This window comes from Macaca nemestrina, chromosome 8 (assembly GCF_043159975.1).
Source record: "Macaca nemestrina isolate mMacNem1 chromosome 8, mMacNem.hap1, whole genome shotgun sequence".
NCBI classification, from domain to species: domain Eukaryota; kingdom Metazoa; phylum Chordata; class Mammalia; order Primates; family Cercopithecidae; genus Macaca; species Macaca nemestrina.
In genome coordinates, this window is record NC_092132.1 from 40,246,999 (window position 1) to 40,263,998 (window position 17,000).

A 17,000-nucleotide genomic window follows, 5' to 3' on the forward strand; every position below is an offset into this window, starting at 1 on the left:
GCAGCTCAGCATTACATGAAATGCAGAGGTGGCAAGTTCATGAAACTTGCCCTGTCTAGAACCTCTCAGAGAGAAGCAACCCATTTCACATTGATCATCCAGCAGACAAGACTGTATTCCATTGTCTTTCAACTGAGCCTGTGAGGAAAGTATCCAAGCTGTCCACAGCACAAGATTCTCATAAGTCCCTTTGATAGAGGGCAGGGCAGTGACTGTCCAGAGATGTGGCAGTAGAATAAGGAGCCTCCTACACAACCTCCTCACATTTTTAAGGGCAGAAAAATCATCACGCAATTCCTTCCACTTGCAAAACGAATAATAGATACAAAAAATAAAAGTCTCCCTTACATTGTAAAAGACAACCAAAAGGGTCTCAGGTGAAATAATTTCTATAAGAAAGATAAATTATTTGTATGTCTTCAAAATTTTATAACTGAACTAAAGTGCCTTTAAAGATACTAAATTGTTTTTAAAAGTTAAGAACAAAAATAATTAAAATATCTACATGAAGTAAACCATATTTATACATTTTTATAACATAACATGGCATAAAATTATGCATCCTTTGTAACAGAACAGCATTTCTATGTCTTTTCTCATGCAGTTACCACATAGTAAGAATATTCCTGAGTCAGATCTCCATTTTCAGCACAGCATCAAATATATTCCAATATTTTCTCTAACTTCCAGGATATTCCAAAATTCTTATTATTCAAAAGTAAATTGTAGCAAAGAGAATAACGCAAATTTAGTGTTTTAATGCTTAAAAATGGCAGTTTCCAAAATATGTAATTATTTCTACTTAAAAAGTTCACCTCACAATTTTTAGGGTGGGTTTATAGTTGCCATTAATCACATTCACTTAGATAATTCTGGTTTTCTTTATTGTTTTATTTGAGAACAATTAGAGTTTGATTTTTTATTCAAAACTTCCCTTTGACAGCCACATAGCCACGTGTGGTATAAACCTCTAATAGCATATATAGAATAAGATCCCCAGAACAAGTTGGACGCACCAACTTAAGTCCTCAAATAAAGATATAAAAGTTATAAATCAGTACATTGTTGTGTTACTTTGTTCTCAAGCTGCAGAATCCTTAGGAGACTTACAGTCATGGTGGAAGGCACCTCTTCACAGGGTGGCAGGAGAAAGAATGAGTGCTGAACAAAGGGGGAAGCCCCTTGTAAAACCATCAGAGCTCACGAGAACTCACTCACTATCATGAGAACAGGAGCGGGGAAACCGCCCCCATGATTCATTATCTGCACCTGGTCCAGCCTTGACACGTGGGAATTATTACAATTCAAGGTGAGATTTGGGTGGGGACACAGAGCCAAACCATATCAACTGCATATTTTGAAAACATTGCCTGTGCACCAATGTATAATTTTTAGCCATCCATAATTCATTCTGTGGGTGATGTCTCATCAAACCATTTGATTCACCTCAGACATATGAAGCAAAAACATCAATACATAAAGATGTTTGATATTTTCTTCTATATTAAGGCTTTCTAAGACAAAAATAGAATTGTTCCCCACATAACATTTATTAACATCTCAAAGAACACTAGCATTCCCTGAAACACAGTTTTGGAAATGCTGGCCTGGAGTAAAGCCCAAACCGATAGCACAGTGTTATGTAAAAGGAATAGAATTTGGAATTAGGCAGACCTTTGGGTTAAAATGGGTTCTGTCATTTAGTTTGCTGGAATATTGTGAACTTCATTGAAAAACAAAAAGTAGCAGTACTTAGCTTTACATGGTGGGGACAAAATAGTTGCTTAATAAATATTAGCTTGTTCTCTTCCATTCTCCACCCTACTGTTTCCTCTTTGGGGGCTGCATCAATTGGATTCTTAGTTACAAGTGAAAGAAAATACAACTAAACTCTGGCAAAAAAGGGAATTTATTGGCTCACATAAAATGACAAGAATGGATTCAGGGCCCAGAAAATATAATTAGGAGTTGGTTTCTCTCCATCTCTTTACTATGCCTTCTGTCATACTGGCTTCAGTTTCAAGTGCCACATGACAGTAAGGGGTTGCTTGGAGCTCCAGCCCCAGCATTCTCCAGGCTTCAAGCCTAACAGAAAAAAGTGAATACCTCTTCCCTGGAAATTACCAAATAAGTTCTACTTTAGTTCTGATTAAGTCACACACCATGTCTAGACCAATTACGACAGTTGAAAGCAGGAACAGTAGTGGTTGGTCCAAGATCCTGTGCTCCCCTCAGGAAGGCTGAGAGTGTGAGTGTGCATATATGCGTCTATGTACATGTTTGTACAAGATGTGTGTCAGATTCTACAAAACCCAAGGGACCGGAAGTGGGGAAGGAGCTAATTCCCCAAATGGAATGGGGTTCAGGTTAAGGTTCCCTGAAAGAAGGTTAATAGACACTGGACAGTGAAAACAGCTGATGGCCATTACAGCTCCCCTCTAATCAACCCAGAATCACATATGCTACAAGCAGAAATCTGTCCTACCCACTAGAAATAATGATATTCCTAAAATACTCTGCCTCATTGCCCCAGAATCTCCCAGAGATCATACCCTATCAATTAATGTTACTTAAAATTTCTTTACTTTTTCTACTAGAGTTTTTATCCCTTAGACTCCATTCGCTTATTTCTTGACATACCCTAACATGTTCCTTTACCAAATCTTCACTCATCTAGTAATTGTCTTCTTTCTGAGCCCCCCAAGTTTTCTGAACATCCTAGCACAGATCACATTGTCCTATATTGATTGCCTGGCTTCTTGTGTGTTTCTCCTCATCCTGTGTTTGATTCACTCTGGTCCTTATTGTCTAGTATAAAAACTATCACACGGCTGGGTACAGTAGCTCACGCCTGTAATCCCAGCACTTTGGGAGGCTGAGGCGGGTGGATCACGAGGTCAGGAGATCAAGACCATCCTGGCTAACACAGTGAAACCCCATCTCTACTAAAAATACAAAAAAATTAGCTGGGCGTGGAGGCACATACCTGTGCCTGTAGTCCCAACTACTTGGAAGGTTGAGGCAGGAAAATCGCTTGAACCCAGGATGCGGAGGTTGCAGTGAGCCAAGATTGCACCACTGTACTCCAGCCTGGGTGACAGAGCGAGACTGTCTCAAAAAAAAAAAAAAAAAAAAAAAAAAAACCACTAATAAAAAGAAAAAAAAAAACTACCACACAAGAGACACTTAAAGGAGATTTGCTAAAGGGATAAATGAATGAATCAAATACCAGTGAATGGATCCACAAGTATCACAGAAGAAACCTCCAAGATGTGACTCTCCTGATTTATGTCATAGATAATTAACTTCAGTTAGAGTGTTAGATAAGTATTATTAGTAAAGGTACATATTGAAGTCCATTTTATACTCCAGATTGTTTATCCTGAAATACAAATAGCTACATCGGCCTTACGGAGTTGAAGTGAGTCATTCTGTTTGTCTTTCTCTCTTTGTCTGTTTCTCTCTCTCTCCCTGCTCCTACTTTCTCAGACATAGACACAGACAACACCCCTACACACATATAAAACAAAATTTCCACAGAAAAATGATAATTCGAGCATGACATAATTTTTTTGTCATTTTGACAGCTTTTATTTTACATGGGTTTTCATATATAATCCCAAATGGTGAGCTACTCTGAGAAGGCAGTGGCCACATTTTCACTACAGCAAAATCTCCAGATTCAGCAATTTTTCTGACAATTTATTTGACTACAAAGTATCTAGTTGGCTTCAGAGGGAGGAAAAAAAAATCATCTAGAGTTTTCAACAGAAGGAACTTCTAAAGGTAGATGAAGCCAATGCATTTCAAGGAAAAAAAAAAAAAAGTAGATTAGCCAACAGTGAAATTTGTACAGTCCCAGGAAGATTTCTTCTTCCTTGAATTTTGCTGAAGCAGGATTTTCATCAATTATTCCCATGAAAGTTTAAAAGTGCTATGAGTAGATACTTCCAACTCTTAAAGGCAAAAGTTCTTTTTTAAATATAATTTAGGACCTGTTTTTAAAGAATACAGAAGCCATGCATGAGTGCAATTTTATCATAAAATATGCATAAATCTAAATAAATGTGTAGAATTTTTAAAATTCTGATTGGTCTATCCTTTTCCTTCTATATTAGTAATTGCTTCTAATTCTCATCTCTTTCCAGACACTTTAAAAAATTCTCATATATTATTCTTCATAAGGTCTCCCCAGTTACTTTTTGGTGAATTTCTGCTTTCCACAATTGATCATGTTGGCCAGAGACCAATTCCTACTGCCTGCCTCCACCATAGAATCCAAGCCTTCATACCAGTCCATTATAGTGTGCTCCCGAGACTCTGAACTGTACGTGAGTGAAACAAGACATCTAGAAATTTTGAAGGCCAGAATCCTCACAGTAGCAGCAGTAACAGAGGTGATGACAGCAGCAGCAGCTGTGGCAACATACTGACCAGGCTATTCCTGCCCAAGCGTGTTGCAATGTTTCCTGCTTCCTGAATTCCTTCTGAGCTTCCTTTTTTCCTGGTGTTCCCAGTGGTCCTCTTCCTGCTGTCATTGACTCTGGGAGCTGCATCCCTCCAATATCAGGTAGACTAAAATTCCATAAGGCCCATTGTGCCTGTTATTAAAACTGTAGGACAACTTTTTTTCTGTTATTTTCCTAGTACATTTTTTTCATCTATTTAACTCACGTTTTCTCAATATATTCCAGATGTCCCCTTCATAATTATATACTATTCAGTTACATGCTATTGAATTTTTAAAAAGCAAATCTTAGAATTTCTCTTTGTAAAAATTCCTTTGATCCGCGTAATGTTTATTTTTTATTTCCTGCATTTTCCTCCTCATTTATATAGACTCTGATAAGTCAAGTGAGCATGTTAAACACTTAAATTAAGCACTAAAAGAATACGTAACAAAGTCTACAAGTGTTGATCAATTGTCTATCTCCTTCAGAAAAATCTGAGGATATTGGAATAATTTAATTTCAATTTCCTTTGAAATATCTGAGTTTTCTGACCTTTTCTTCTGTTTTTAAAAATACCCAAATAGTGTTATATTTTTATGTCAGTGCATCGACATAATAAAGGGCATTTATGAAAAACCTGCAGCTAACATAATGAAAGATTCAATGATGAAAGACTGAAAGCTTTCTTCCTAAGATCAAGAACAAGATAAGGATGGCTTCTTTCACCACTGCTATTTAACATTGCACTGGAAGTTCTAGCCAGAGCAATTTGACAAGAAAAAGAAGTAAATGGCATCCAGATATTTAAAAAAAAAAGTGAAATATTTCTATTTACAGATAGTATAATCCTACAAAAAGAATATCCCAAATAATCCATCAGAAGCTACTAGAGCTAATAAACAAATGCAAGAAAGTTATAGGGTACAAGATCAATAGACACAAATCAGTTGCATTTTTATATACTTGCAATGAGCACTCAACAAAGAAAACAAAATAAATTTATTTACAATAGTATCTAAAAGAATAATATATCAGGGAATAAGTTTAGCTAAGGAGGTGAAAGACTTGTACAATGAAAACCGTAACACATTGCTGAAATAAATTAAAGAAGACCTAAAATAATGGAAAGATATCCTGTGTCCATGAACTGAAAGACTTAATGTTGTTAAGATATTAGTCTGTACCTCAGATGACTACAAATTTAGGGCAATTTTTATTGAAACTGCAATAGCCTTTTTTGCGGAAATGGAAAAATTGACTCTCAAATTCATATGGAATTGCAAGGAGCCCTCGATAGCAAAAACAACATTAAAAAATGAAAAGCAAAGTTGGAGAACTCGCACTTCCCAATTTTAAAACTTACTACAAAGTTACAGTAATCAAAGCAGTGTGATACTGGCATAAGAACAGACATATAAAACAATGGAATAGAATTGAGAGTACAGCACAAAGACATAAGAATGAGGCATTGGACTTTGGGGACTTAGGAGGAAAGGGTGGGAGGCAGGTGAGAGACAAAAGACTACATGTTGGATACGGTGTACACTGCCTGGGTGATGGGTGCACCAAAATCTTAGAAATCATCATTAAAGAATTTATTCATATAGTAAACACCACCTGCTCCCTAAAAACCTATTGAAATAAAAAATAAATTTAGAAAAAAGAATTCAAAGTCCAGGAATCAATCTATAAATCTATGACCCATTGATATTTGACAAGGTTGCCACATCCATTCAACGGAGAAAGAACAGTCTTCAACAAATGGTGCTGGTAAACAACCTAAATACATGGGCTAAAAATTATAACTACTAGAAGAAGTATAGGGGAAATCATGACCTTAGATTTGGCAGTGGAATCATAGATACAGTTGCTGATTTGAACTCTGCTAATTTTTTTTTTCCTCTTGGTAAGTAATTTCCTTTTTGTTCCTGACTTTGATATCCTGTAGTTCTTGTTTTTAGAGGAAGATCTCTTATTATAGCATTAGCTCACTGGAGAAATGGAAAATTTTTAAAAGATGGGAATCATTTAAAACAACAATTAGGCCTGCCTTGGTGGCTAACACCTGTACTCCCAGCACTTTGGGAGGCCGAGGCTGGTGGATCACCTGAGGTCAGAAGTTCGAGACCAGCCTGGCCAGCACAGTGAAACTCCATCTCTACTAAAAATACAAAAAGCTAGCTGAACGTGGTGTATGCCTGTAATCCCAGCTATTTGGGAGGCTGAGGCATGAGAATCGCTTGAACCTGGGAGGCAGAGGTTGCAGTGGGTGGAGATTGCGCCATTGCACTCCAGCTATCTTAAGCATTTAATTTATACTGTTGGGAAATGTTTTAAAATAGACAAGTCCCTTCCTTTGAGACAGGCCTACTGGTCTCATTTTTATGTTATCTTTCCTTCATGAACTACGTGCATTATGCATTCTCTACAATTTCCAATTCCAGTTTCTCTACAGTGAATGCAAGAAACTAAAAGACATTGTAGGAAGCAGTTGTGTTCACTATATTCCGGATATTTATGACTTTTGACTTCCTTCCAAAACCCAATTTTAGAGCTAATTTATTTAAGTGGCATACCTTTACGGAATTCTCCCAAAACATTCAATTTAGCTTTACTTGACACAACTTTTTTGTTTTATGTTGATATTTTATTGGTCTGGATAATAAAAATAACATGTGCAACTCATCTTAACAGAGACAAAACAAAATTGAATTTTTAAAAATAGAACTCAAGGCCAGGCGCGGTGGCTCACGCCTGTAATCCCAGAACTTTGGGAGGCCAAGGCGGGCGGATCACGAGGTCAGGAGATCGAGACCATCCTGGCTAACACAGTGAAACCCCGTCTTTACTAAAAATACAAAAAAGAATTAGCCGGGCATGGTGGGGGGCACCTGTAGTCCCAGCTACTCAGGAGGCTGAGGCAGGAGAATGGCATGAACCTGGGAGGTGGAGGTTGCAGTGAGCCGAGATTGCGCCGCTGCCCTTCAGCCTGGGCAACAGAGCGAGACTCCATCTCAAAAACTATAAATAAATTAAATTAAATAAATAAAATAGAATTCAACTGGTGGGAGCAAGAGTGCACTGATGTACCATATAGTCACTGCCTAGTTGTAAGTGACTATAAGAACTGGCAAGAGAGAATGGAGAAAACCCACTGATTAGCTGAGTTACTGAGTAAGTCAAGAGAACTCCCTCAGTGAAGAAGACTTCTGCTCTATTTCTCTTACTCAGAACTCAATCTGAATAATCATGTCTTTTTCAGTTCTGGATATTTGCTGCTATTTTTTTCCCAAAGATATTTCTTCCCTCTCCATTCTTACACACACAAACTTAGATGAATGCTCAATATTTCCATTTGATTGTCCACTTCACTTAAGTGTTTTTCATGTGTCCAACCTCTTACTGCTCTTGGTTGCATTTTAGGGCTTTTTCTGAGATCTGTCTCCCCATTTTCTCACCCCCTTTTTAGCTGTGTCTAGCTATTATTTAAGCAGTTCATTGCATTTTCTATTTTAATTTTATATTTTTTTGCTTTCAGATGTTCTACCTCATTTCTTTCAAGTCTGTCTAGTAATTTTTGTGGTATCACATTTTTTGTTAATATTTCTATGCCCTCTTGTATATCTTCAATCATTTAAAAATATTTAAAATAATAATCTCTTTTAAATTGTTTAGTTTTCTCCTGGTTTTGAGACTACTATAATTTTTGTTGCATCTGCTAACTCATCTCAGCCTGCGTTGTTCTCATAAATGATTTAGGTAAAAGTCTCTGGAGCCAGACAGGTTAGATTTTTAACCTGGTCATGAAATTCCATACAACTGTTACAATTTAGTGGAAACGGTCTCTCTTGGCTTCATCTTCATTTCTCCCCCAAAATAAGAGATATAATTGGTTATATGGCTATAAATTTTATAAGAAGAAAAGCAAGTTTATTGATTAAGTGAAACTTGAAAACATTATTAGGCTTTTAAATCATTTTTAGGTTTTTTTAAAAACATTTTTAGGTTTTTAAATCTCCATCAATGGAGTCAGGATTTAAAATATAAATAGCTGATACTGTAGATTTTGCCTCCAAGCCCTTAGAGTTTTTTCTGTTCTTTTATTTATTTCTTTCTTTTTCTGACTACACTGAAAAGACAAAGAGTTCTTTGGACTCTTTGAAAGGACAAAATGGATAGAGTTTTTCTTATCCACTTTTCCTAGGGCTCCCTTTCAGCTGGAAGTGTTATATCAGAATCTTTGTTCCAGCCCATTGTCTCATTTAACCAGAAGTTAAGTAGTCTGTGCATCAGTGAGAATAAAAACCTCAATGCTCCCAGATCAAAATTCACATGGGCCATTATCCACTTCTCATGCTGGATTTTTAGTTCTAATTTTGGAAATTGAGGCTATCTTATTTCACTTATGTGCATGCGTATGTCTGTGTGTTTGTGTATGTCTTTTTGAACTTGATTATTATGTATTTGTTATTTTGTGCTAGCATGTTTTTTTATCATGTTTTTCTGAAGGGTTTGAGAGGTTAAGGGGACATCCACATTTGTTCCACATGAGGCTAAAAATCACCTTAAAATAGATTTTTCTAAAAGTAAAATTTCTGGGTCAAAAACCTAATGCTTTCAAAATTTATAGTTTTGAGGTGCTTTTAAATTTCTCTCCCCCAAAACACGAGTCATTAAACCTGCCTTCTCATGGTGCCTGAGGGTGCCTACTGCCTCATACCTTTGGCTATACCACATACTACTGTGTCCGGAATTGGTGGGTTCTTGGTCTCACTGACTTCAAGAATGAAGCCGTGGACCCTCGCGGTGAGTGTTACAGTTCTTAAAGACAGTGTGTCTGGAGTTTGTTCCTTCAGATGTTCAGAAGTGTATGGAACTTCTTCCTTCTGGTGGGTTCGTGGCCTTGCTGTCAGGAGTCAAGCTACAGACCTTCATAGTGAGTGTTACAGCTCTTAAAGGCAGCGCATCTGGAGTTGTTCATTCTTCCCGGTGGGTTTGTGGTCTCATTGGCTTCAGGAGTGAAGCTGTAGACCTTCACGGTCAGTGTTACAGCTCATAAAGGCAGCATGGACCCAAAGAGTAAACAGCAGCAAGATTTATTGCAAAGAGCTAAGGAACAAGCTTCCACACTGTGGAAGGGGACCTCATCGGACTGCCACTGCTGGCTGGGGCGGCTTGCTTTTATTCCCTTATCTGACCCCACCCACATCCATTTTACAGAGAGCTCATTGGTCTATTTTACAGAGAGCTGATTGGTCCATTTTGACAGAGTGCTGATTGGTTCGTCTACAATCCTTGAGCTAGACAGAGTGCTGATTGGTGTGTTTACAATCCTTGAGCTAGACACAGAGTGCTAGACAGAAAAGTTCTCCAAGTCCCCACTAGGTTACCTAGATACAGTTAGCTAGATACAGAGTACCAATTGGTGTATTTACAAACCTTGAGCTGGATACAGAGTACTGATTGGTGTATTTACAAACCCTGAGCTAGACACAGAGTGCTGATTGCTGGGTTTACAATCCTTGAAGTAGACACAGTGCTAGACATAAAAGTTCTCCAAGTCCCCACTAGGTTAGCTACAGAGTTAGCTAGATACAGAGTACCAACTGGTGTATTTACAAACCTTGAGCTAGACACAGAGTACTGATTAGTGTATTTACAAACCCTGAGCTAGACACAGAGTGCTGATTGGTGTATTTAAGATCCTCTAGCTAGACATAAAAGTTCTCCAAGTCTCCACCAGATTAGCTAGATACAGAGTGCTGATTGGTGCACATACAATCCTCTGGCTAGATATAAAAGTTCTCCAAGTCCCCATCCGGCTCAGGAGCCCAGCTGGCTTCACCTAGTGGATCCTGCACAGGGGCTGCGGGCAGAGCTGTCTGCCAGTCCCCAGGGGCACCTGCACTGGTCAGCCCTTGGGCTGTCGGTGGGACTAGGCGCCCAGGAGCAGGGGGCGGTTCGGGGAGGCTTGGGCCGCCCGGGAGCCCACCGCAGATGGGGAAGCTTAGACATGGCGGCTGCAGGTCCCGAGCCCTGCCCCGGGGGGAGGCAGCTATAAGGCCCTGTGAGAATTTGAGTGCAGCGCTGGCGGGCTAGTACTGCTGGGGGACCTGGCGCAACCTCCGCAGCTGCTGGCCCAGGTGCTAAGCCCCTCACTGCCCTGGGCCGGCGGGGCCAGTCAGCTGGTCAGTGTGCGGGGGCCCACCGACCCCACGCCCGCGCCCGTGCCTGCGCCCACTGGAACGTGCACTGGCCCGTGAGCGTGGCGCGCAGCCCCTGTTCCCACCCGCGCCTCTCCTTCCACACCTCCCAGCAAGCAGAAGGAGGCAGCTCCGGCCTCAGCCAGCCCAGAGAGGGGCTCCCACGGTGCCTTGGCGGGCTGAAGGGCTCCTCAAGCACCACCAGAGTGGACGCTGAGGCTGAGGAGGCACTGAGGGTGAGGGCTGCTAGCACATTGTCACCTCTCACCACAATTTGGGGAGAAAAATTATCCTATGGTCTCTAATTTTACTTTTGCTTACTACTGATGACTTTGGGAAACTGCATCTATATTTGCATTAATGTTTATTCTGTGATTGCCCATTCACACACTTTTTAAAAGGCCAATATCCTTTTTAATCTTCTACTTTCTTTACCTCAATGGACGAGCAATAAATAATAATTAATGATGTCACGATATTATCTCATTCTATATTAGCATATAATTAGTGAGAGGTAAGCAGTCCCATTTCCGTTGTATAAGGATGACTACATGTTAGAAATTGAAGTTAAGTAATTTGAAAATTATGTCTAAGGTCACACAATTATGAAACTGAAAAATCAGTTTTTGAGTCAGATCACCCAGGAGTATGGTACCTGTGCTCTAAAAACACTGCACTGTGTAGTGAAGCCACCACTAAAGCTCATCCCAAAACAATGTCTAAAGAAACATACATATAAGATACAGCTTTAAACAATAAATGACAATTCTGAGTTAGAGCTAAATACTCATAGTGGAATGTCAATATCCTCCCCTCTCCACAGAGAATTTTACTATCTGAGAAGTTGGTGGAGCCTACAGACCTGAGGATTTCTTCCTAGCTGCGATAGAACACGGTAAACTAAGGGAGTTTGATTTGCATTGCTCAGTGTTATTTAATGAAAAGTTTGAATTAATTGGTTACTATCTCCCAAGAGACTCCCTAAATGAAAAGTCTACTGGTTGTCCATATGTTTTCTAGCAATAATGATTACCAGCCATGCCTTGTGTACTCTGAGGCTCTTAATTCTATGCCTTGGTTAGTATGAGAATTTTGGCAGTGTGAGGTACTAAACTGTCTAAATAAACGAACTACAGGGATGACTTGTACTAACAGCTAAGAAAAGCCTCTTTGCTCACCATTCCCTTTTCCAGAATATTTCATTAATTTTTTCAATAAATATTTATTGAAGCCAGAACATAAAGTGGATATAAAAAGACCATACCAGGTGGCAGGTTACGGCAGTTTAAAAGGACGGATGAAAGGGGGTCCCTTGGTGCTTGGAGCAGCATCCGTTGTCATAATTAGCAAAATGTTAGCTTGAGAGCTCAAGATTTAAATAGAAAATGATCTTTCTTACGATGACCCCTGCCCCTGTCTTTTGAAGGTACTCTTTGAGTCTGACCACTGCCAGGCATTAGTTACACCAATTGTCTCAACCTTTTCAACTGAATAATCTCTTCACTACAAGGAATTCACAATATGCCTTTCAGGTGTGGAAAGAAAATTCATACTCAACCTGTAAAAACCTAGCAGATGGTACAGTGATGTGTATATAAATACATGCATACAGGATATATTCCTGAAGAATGAATCAGATTCATGTTACACCTATTTAAATGTTTCATTATATTTAATTTTAATTCATTTATTCATGGTTTTAACCTCTGTAAGGACATGCATTATTTAAATTAATAGACAGGTAAACTGCATCAACAAAACTGTAGCATTTAATGTTGAAGATAACTGACATGCATGAAGTCATTGTATTTTAAAATATTGGTTTTTCTATTGTTTTGCACAGATGGTGCTAGTAATTAATATTAAGCTATTTTTTTCATCAGGGGATTCCCTGTTGACAAAATTCACATAGTATACAATAAATTGCTACATTATACCATCTGAGTAGGTGATGAATTGCTTATAAACTTATTAATACTAATAAATTTTTCTCAGATGCAAAATATGTAATATTCCTACTAGCCAATGTATTATTGAAATTAATAAATTTAATAAGTTGGACAATTTGGTCTATTCTGAAAAAAAAAATTATTAACTGCGTATTTGATCTTAGATGTACCGAAAATGTGTTCCATGCCATCTGGATTCTGAGGACAACATCAATTTCAAGATATAGAAAGTATTTGAGTAATTAACGGTAGCCAGGAGCAACACAGCCTACCACTTTAAAAAGGGCCTTCTGAAAGGAAGTATCTTTCCTGAGTGGCCAATAGATACGTTCTTGGCCATACCAGAAATGTCAGGGAACCTCAGTAGCATGGTTGCATATGAGCAGGAAACTTTAAAAAGAGTTTAAAATGCTCTCTTTATAATCAAGGGCTCTATTTAGCATAAATCCTCAATAATCTCACTTATCACATGATGAGGAAGGACAGTTCTATCACTTCCATCTGAGTAAGTCATTCAGTAGGACACTCAAATTGAGGCATTGGGAACATATCTGAATTTTACTAGCACCTCCTACAGAGGGCATCAAAAGTGGAAAATTGATGTTAATAAATCCCTCCTTATGCCTCTTTCAGAGGGATCAAAATATAACAAGCTAGTTTCATTTCTAAAGGATTTAAAATTATCATTCCTTATTTCTAAAGTGCCATGAAAATGCTGTTTAAATTACATTCAACTCTCAAACAGTAATTTACTGACAAGAGAATGATCTATTAGAAAACAAGATTTTCAAAGTAAGGAAATGCTAAGGTAAATAAAAAGTATCATTTATTCCTGTGCTTGACCCTCTAAAATTAGGATTGGGCTAGATCCCCTATGAAACCCTTCCAATCTTCTAATGACTCATCTCTGGTTCCTCTCTGCCACCACTCCTGGTTCTTATTACAAAATCTTGTACATTTAGTAGACTAGAATAAAATGACAGCCTCAAAATCATCTCTTTGGAAGGGAACCTGAAAGATACTAATATTTCATATTAGTCACTGGGTATCACCATTCCAAGTTCATCATTTTTGTTTTATGAGGAATCAGATCCATAGAGTCTAATGTGAGGGAACTTAACACATGAGTTTCTCTTCTTGTGTGAGAGGCAACCCTGGCAAATGACGATAGCCTAGAATATGTCTGGATGCAGAGTTGCATCACAGGCCTCAGTGCCCGGGAAGACACAGAGTTGGAAATGTAAAATGAATTGAAAAAACTGCAACACCATTAAAAAAAATCAAGGAGTCACCAATAACTGTAACCTCACTTTTGAGTTCGAAACATTGATGTCAATTTTTATAAGTCTTGCAGAAATGCAGCTCAATCATTACTCCTGGCAGAAAAATGATGCTCATTCACAGATGGACCCAGATCCTGACTGGTCTCAGAAATCCTGAAGAATCTTCCTTTTTTTTTTCTTTAAAATCTTTTTTCTATCCTTGTCATGAAAAGAATTTCAATTCATTTTCATTTTCAAACTAAATATATGCTACACCATATGATACAATTTAACAAAAATCAGTATTGTGAAACATTATTACAAATATCCATGTTCTGGCTTTCTAGTCTCTTTCATCATTAATAAACTGAGACCTTGGCATTGTTTGCTTTGGCAAAAAAGCAAATGCAATTGATCCCTTAAATATCCCCTGATTTGAGAGCTGGTTAACAATGTATGAAATTTCAGGTGAGGACATTACAATTCAAGTTGTATATAAACCCTAAAACACACTGTGAAGAAATAAGCTATGCCAAAACTTATAAAAATACCTTGTGCAATATAAATGTTTTCTTGACTGGTAAAAATACCTTTTAGGGCCGGGCACCGTGGCTCACGCCTGTAATCCCAGCACTTTGGGAGGCCGAGGCGGGTGGATCACGAGGTCAGGAGATCAAGACCATCCTGGCTAACACGGTGAAACCCTGTCTGTACTAAAAATACAAAAAAGTAGCTGGGCATGGTGGCGGGTGCCTGTAGTCCCAGCTACTCGGGAGGCTGAGGCAGGAGAATGGTGTGAACCCAGGAGGCGGAGCTTGCAGTGAGCCAAGATCGCGCCACTGCACTCTAGCCTGGGAGACAGAGCCAGAGTCTGTCTCAAAAAAAAAAAAAAAAAAGACCTTTTAGGCGAGTTTGTCATTAAATGATTAAAACATATTCCTAACTTTTTATATTATGTATATGTGGAATACAAGTCTCACTTATAAATGAATATATAGCATGCCAGTGCCACTTATAAAAAGTCTTGTATTTGTCAATGAAATTTGGTAATACAAAAAAGTCTGTATTTTTACTTGATATGCTTTATGGGAAGAAAGTAGCAATACATTCCACAATCAATGTAAACTTTGTTATGAAAGTAAAGCAGTTGTAATTACATAATAAGAGATATGTTTCAAAATTAACTTTTATATGGAAAATATTTACAATAATAGTTACAGAATAAGGTACTCCAAAGATGTTTGAAAACATTTCTGCAAAGCTATAATATTATAAATAATCTATGAACATCTTTTTTGTGTGTGGTAGAATAATATGGCAAAAGGACAAACTAAGAATAGGGGTTGACTTGCATGTGAAATTGGACCTGTGGGAAACTAGGATAGGGTTTATAATAATCCAGGAATAGAGTTCAAATAAATATATTTCAGGCAAATCTCTACTGTCCATTCTTAATATATCCACCTTTTCACATTCACTATGGGTCTTCATTTCAAATTTCCTGATAGTACCTATTGCATTTGGCTTAATCTCCTACATTAATAGGAAAACTAGTTTATTAACCATTTTATTAATCATGACTTATACTTACTTACTTTGCTGACATTTCTCATTCTCTGTTTATTCTTAGATTATGAAAAATTATTTTTGTTTTCAAAACTTCAGGAGACTTTAGAAGCCATCCAAACACTTCAGTCTCCAAAAGAGAAAACAAAAGTGCTTTGTCCTAGTTTCACACAAATCAGTTGCAGCCAGGAACCCTTCAAGGCCCAAACACCTAAGGCCCTCCAGGTGTTAGGCTGTATATTCCTTAGGAGCCCAGAATATAATTCATATGCCCTGGTCTTACATGTATTTGTAGAGCATGAGCTCATTAAGTGGTGAAGAAGGAAGGAAAAAAGAAGAGAGGGAGAGAGGAAGGGAGAGAGGAAGGAAGGAAGGGAGGGAGGGAAGGAAAAGGGATGGATGGATTGTTACAATATAGTTTAAAATATGACACCAAAAGACATCTAATACATTACAGGAAACTGTTGAGCTGAGGTCAGGATGGGGTAAATTAACCATTTTCCACTTCATCCCAAGTCAGATATTCTACTAAGGCTTCATTGTTAACTTGTAATTGCATACACGTACATAATTATGTGTGTGTATGTGCACGTGTGGTTTGTAAGGAAGGGCAGATGTAGGATCTAGGAACTATTTGGGAAACATAGGAAAGAATAAGGGTATATTTTATAATCAAACAATTAAAAATTCATGCTCTGATAACTTTTCATAAACTATAGAAAATTATAAAAACAAAAATACAGAGCAATGGAATTTGAATTATAAACATCTAAGATTAAATACAATTACATAATAAAATCATTCATTTTTTAGAATCACCATGTACCTTGTCCTTGTCTATTGTCTTATTGATCCTCTATGTTTTGTTTTTGTCAACTGTATTATTGATTTTCTCTAAATATTTAATTTGTAAAATCTATAAATGGAGTCAAAACAGCATATGGCAAAAATAAACACCAAAATTTATGAATATCAATAACCTGTATTTCAGTATTTTTTATACTCAGTGCAGGGCCCTAGAACCATGCTGCCTAAGTTCAAATATTAGCTCCTTCACCCACCAACCATATGACATTGGGTAAGTTATTGAATCTGCCTCAGTTTCTTCATCTGTAGAAGAGACATGATAACAGTACCCGTTCTCCGTGACTGTTACAAAGATCAAATAAATTATGACAGATTCAGCACTTTGAATATTACCTGCCACATGACCTGCTATCAATATGTGTTAAAAATTAATGTTGTGATACAATTATACTACAATGGTTGTTTGAATGAAGTAGTTTAAAACATTATTTATCATGAATTCAAGTTAAAGTAATGGGACTTGGTTAGGTGCCTTAAATAAACATGAATAATTGTCTTAAAGAAGGTTGATCATATTAATTTTTTGTCTATTAAAAATACCTAGCGATAATGGCTAAGGTGTATGAACAGAATATATTTAAAGCAAAGAATAATAAATTTTCATTCAAACTTACCATGTAATTTCACCCTATTGAGCCAAAATTGCCTTTTCATTAAAGACATAGCCTTGATTCTCATAATTTGCTTTGTGTTTGAACTCTT

General features: G+C 37.7%; 1 long non-coding RNA gene across 1 annotated transcript in view; it reads left to right on the forward strand.

The window, feature by feature from the left end:
* The window catches only part of LOC139355657 (uncharacterized), a 47,983-nt gene that overhangs the window by 11,110 nt on the left and 19,873 nt on the right, over window positions 1-17,000 (forward strand). The window contains exon 2 of the long non-coding RNA XR_011606473.1: window positions 11,478-11,549. This is a non-coding gene — a long non-coding RNA (uncharacterized lncRNA). The remainder of the gene's footprint in view (window positions 1-11,477; window positions 11,550-17,000) is intronic.